Source organism: Cynoglossus semilaevis, chromosome 9 (genome assembly GCF_000523025.1).
Source record: "Cynoglossus semilaevis isolate Cse_v1.0 chromosome 9, Cse_v1.0, whole genome shotgun sequence".
Classification (NCBI taxonomy): Eukaryota; Metazoa; Chordata; class Actinopteri; order Pleuronectiformes; family Cynoglossidae; genus Cynoglossus; species Cynoglossus semilaevis.
In genome coordinates, this window is record NC_024315.1 from 4,309,409 (window position 1) to 4,314,381 (window position 4,973).

The 4,973-nt window shown below is 46.4% G+C and overlaps 1 protein-coding gene across 2 annotated transcripts in view; it reads left to right on the top strand.

Moving 5' to 3' along the window:
- LOC103383456 (protein ELFN1-like) overlaps nucleotides 1–4,973 on the top strand; it is a 19,284-nt gene that overhangs the window by 6,792 nt on the left and 7,519 nt on the right. The window contains exon 2 of one of the 2 annotated variants that reach the window (XM_025058526.1): nucleotides 4,535–4,911. The exons of the other annotated variant lie outside the window; for it this stretch is intronic. The gene's annotated coding sequence lies outside the window, so the exon portion shown is untranslated. The remainder of the gene's footprint in view (nucleotides 1–4,534; nucleotides 4,912–4,973) is intronic. 2 annotated transcript variants of the gene reach the window in all.

Sequence of the window (4,973 nt, forward strand, 5' to 3'; positions counted from 1 at the left end):
TTGAAGTTAAGATCTTAGCTTATATTTTTCTGATCTGTAGTTAAGCTCTTCTGCCACCAGGAGGTGTGTCACAGACATACTGTATGTCAGCAGTAGATCCTCTCACTCCACTCCATATTTTCTCTCCCACCTGGTGGATGGAAAAATGTGAGCGTATTGTCTGAGCGTGCTGTCCTTGATAGAAAAGTCCTGACTTCAAACTGGAGCTAAATGAGGCTACGACGCTGTAGCTGGAGGACAAGCCAAAAGAGAGAATCCCTGGTGGATAAAAACAGTCTCACGTTATAATCAGTGGCTCCGAGGATGAAGAGCTGATTTAATTATCATTCAGGAGTCTTTCTCTCATCGACCTCATCACAGAGGTGTTCAAGAGCAGGGAAATTAGGGAGGCTGTTTGGGAAAGTGCTAAAGTGAAAACATCATCATCATCATCATCATCATCATCCTTACAGCCGTCTTCTTAACTTCCCACGTGGCACCATAAATACAAAATGACCAAATGCACAGCTTGAACGGATGTCAAAGGAATATTCCATGTCAGGGTTTTGGTTCACATCGTGTCTCAAACGATCCGTTCCGTCCCCCGTACGGGGTAACTCATGTATAATCCAAAAGCTAAATGTGCTAAATCAACAGCATTAATATTATGTCAACACAATCAGCTGGACCACAGTTTCTTGTCTGGTGTCCTGACGGTTTACCATACCTGACAAAATGGCATACGCCACATTTCTGCATGTGAGCACAAAATAACCCCCCCTCCCGCAGGACACTGTGGCTAATTACTATTTAAAGTTAAAGAATGACTGTTTAAAGCTGTTTTTTAGTAGCCTAGCATGTCCGCTCTAACACTGTTCTCCTGCATGTGTCCAATACAAACTGTGTCTCTGAAAGAGGTTGACATTGCCATAGGAACCAGGTGCACCCACGCATCCATGGAGCAACGGCAGCGAGTCACAGCAAAACCAGGAGCACAGGAGAGAGAATGAGAGGGAGGGAGGGAGGGGGTGAGGGAAGGAGGGAGGGAGGGGGAGATGAGATGTCTTTGATGTGACTACAGCAGCCCCAGGTTTCTAATCCTCTAAATATGTCTGTTCTTATGAGATCACATTAACATCTTTTTAAAAACCCTCCACATTTACATTTACATCTGTGGCAGAGTGAACATGGAGTCAGAGTCGTTCAGCAGCGAATCGGCTTCAAACAAGGGTTGATGTCAGTCAGTCTGTGGAAGGACGTGATTGGCCCTGTAACAGGAGGCTGCAGCAGCTAGAAGAAGGCTCCAGGAGCTGGAGCTAACAGTGTTAGCATTGACCGCGTGTCACGTCTTATCAGCTGCTCCACAGTCACAGACCGTCACAGACCGTCACAGACCGTAGCTGGGATGAAAGCACACACTGCCGTGGTGAGCCCCCTGGTGGGCTCCAACCTCATCACACATTAAGAAGTCCTGAGATCTAATCCAAAGCTCCATCCATCACTGAGCCCAGCCATGAAAACTGTTCTTCTTCACGGTTTTGTTTTCGCCGCAGCAGAGATCGTAATCACGTCCTCTCTTCCTGTAACAAGACGTGTTCCTAAAACCTGGAGACGTGACGTTAGATTTGGTGAGAAGAGCACGAAGAGCGTGTTGTGGACTTTCATCTCTGGTAAATCAAAGTCCAGATCAGGTGGTGGTCAGTGCGCCTGTCGTGGAGTCTAAACCAAGGCACACGTTTCTGTCGGAAAAACAACGGAACTGCACACAATAATATGAAGCAGGATCCAAAGGCCTGGACACAGGAAGAGGAGGGACATGAACCCAGCTGAGAGCAGCTTATCATACTTTATACTGTGGAAATCCAGTGTATTTTATAAATAATAATAATAATAATAATAATAAGTATATATTCAGTAATCCAGTGAGGTCAGCTGGCACCAAGGCACCGCTAACATGCTAACAGCTTAGCTGTCTCCGTCCGTCCACTTCCTCCCTCCCTCCCTCCCACAGAAAAATGTTCATTCTACCCTCGTCTTTTGTCTTCTGGATGTCACCCTGACCCTTCTCAGTCTGTCTCTCACCGTTATTTTACAGCAGAAACAAACGCTGACCTTTCATTTGTCCACGGAGCTCCAAAGCTGAGCTGGAGTTTTTTTGCCCTGCAGGAAAAAACAAAATAAAAGTTGTTGTTTTTTTCATTTTTTTCATCAAAAAAACCCACTCTGGTTCGACTCAGGGGTTTTTATCATTACTGCAGGAAACGCTGCCCTGCACATAAACAACACATTCATCCACAGGAGGGCGTCGACCTCCGACCTGCTGCTGTTCTGTCTGCGTTTGACGCCTGGCGCCGCTCCAGAACAGCTCCGCAGTAAAAGTGAATCTTAGAGCGGCCAGAATCACAGGGTGAAATGTCAGTGAATATAAAGAGAAATACTGGCTAACCTTTAGAACGGCTAACGGCTAACAGCTAACGGCTAACGGCTGTTTCCTGTTCCTGTCCTGGTCTAAGATTATTCCACGGTCCTGTCCTTGAGCCGTTCACCGTCAACATCCATCATCCATGCTGATCAGCCTCTGAGGGTCAGGGGCAGCAGTGGAGCTGACCCCAGCTGACCCCGTGTGACCCCATCAGAGAAGGCCGACATCATCAAAAGGTCACATTTTGACACAACACGGCTGTAATATCCAGGAAAAATAATCGAGCCCAGAGAGAGACAAATGTCAAATCCCTTCAATTCATACCATGATATGAACTCTGACCCTTTGACCCTTTAACCAGTCCATTACATAGATGTAAATACACACTGAAGGTGTATTCTGCCACACCTTAGATCCAGCGGGTACAGACACTGACAAACAGGAAGTAGTCATGGGTCGTACCAGCACCGGTCCTGGTACTGTGTAGCCTGGATAGTTTCACTGTCTTGAGTCTTCCTCATGAATCACTTTACCTTAACAGGTTACCAGTTACCAGTAACAGTCAGAGAAATGATGGTTTCATACAGAACACATTTCATCACATGAACTGAATTTATCTAATTAATTTAATTAGTGATGTCACATGATGTCAGACAGACTGACCTTAAACAGAGCTTTGAACGTCGCAGTGATGAACTTTAAATCCACTAACTTTATGACCAAGGTTAAAGAACCAGGTGTGTGTCCATCACATCATGGACTGAACTCCTACAGAACCTCGTTCCTGAAGAACCAACGTAGACACCGCACAGTTCAGCTTCCTACTGCGGTTGCCATGACGTCTGCAGCGTCACAGTAAAAGGAGCTTTTAAAAAGACACCACACGCAGAGTTTGAAACCTGACATTGACCCGAAGTAGCGTTCTTGTTTTAACCAAATCCAAAGTCGAGGAGGATGAGCTGCGTCGGCCGTAGTACAGAAACCTGTTGTTGCTGTGGAAATGAAAAGAAAAACAAAACAACATTCTTATGAAACGACGTCAGTGGTTTTGATGGAGATGAAGTAATGAATTCTTTCATTTGTTTGACCTACTACTGCTCTGTGAGCAGGGTCTGAGTGAGATCATGAAGGTCTAAGAGTAGACGTCTGCTGACTCAGACAACGCTGGAACCGGCACAAACACAAAACGCTGAAATCCAGTAGTCGACGGCCCCGTGTCCCAGATCCACTGCTGGGGAGGAAACTCAGGGCCGACCTGACGCTTTAGTTCCTCTGCCAGGATTTTACTCAGAAAGAAAACACATTTCAAGAGTCTCTGAATTCAAATTTCCTGGATCGCGCATGAGCAGAGTGTCACCCCTAGGGGGCAGAAAACTGTGAGTGGGGCTGTGGTGGGCGTACGGCTTTCAGAGTGTCGCTCCGTGTGGTGTGAGGAAGGTGACGCTGACGCTGACCAACCGTAGTGAGTCGTAAATCTGAACTGTTGAGGAAAGGCATAAACTGACCACCAGGTGTGGCTGTTGAGTTCCAGAGTTGAAGGTTTGCTGAAAGGAACCTTGAAAAGCAGACGTTTTAATTTGCTGCAGTAAAAACGCCGGTGTCTCCCACTGATAACCTTAACATTCTGTTCAGTCGTCACAGTGACAGCGGGCCAACAGGTGGTCCAGGAGCCGGGAGTTTGAGACCATGGTCTAAAACCACTGGCCTTACTGAAGAAATGTGATTGGCTGTTTTTCACCTTTCCACTATTTATAAAAGAAGTAAAATCTCAAACAGACAAGTCTTTATTTATTTATTTTTAAAGCAATTTTCCATCTTTTAAAGCCAACAATTCCGACTTTTTTACTGCAAAATAATTTGAATTTCTACATCAGAATAAATATTGGTTAAAAAAATCAAAGAAAATCAACCAAACGTTCAGAAACATCGGGATTTTCCTCTACAGCTTTGAAGAAATATTTCTGATCCAGTCGTTCACAGGTCGAGTGTGTGTGTGTGTGTGTGTGTGTGTGTGTGTGTGTGTGTGTGTGTGTGTGTGTTTTCATTCCTGATTTCCACACAGCTCTGTGAAGCGTATCTGTCTGGTCGAACGTGATTATGTGCTAATGCTAATGCTAATGTCAACAACGACAGGAGACAGAGAGACACTGTCACAGGGACAACCCTCTACAACAGTGCTCCCAACCCCTGGCCCGTGGACCGTGGACCGTGGACCGTGGACCGTGGACTGTGGACCGAGCCCCCGCTGCCTCTGATGAGGCCACGAGGTCTTCAGAACTGCTCCACCACATGGACACCGAGGGTTCTGCATTAACAGACAAGTCCATGTTAGGAGAACGGCTGACACTGAAGTATGTGAAGGTGCTACAGTTCAGTGTCGACATCAGTCAACTAACTCCGCCTCCAGTCCAAGGATCCGACACGACCACAGCTCAGATACGTCCTCCACAGGGGGAGGGACTAATGTCCTCACCCTCAGAGAACAGCAGAGCAGCTGTGCTGAGAAAAAGGTGAAGACGACACAACCAAACAGCAGCAGTTATTTATGGGGCTGTTGGAGCCTGAGCTGCTG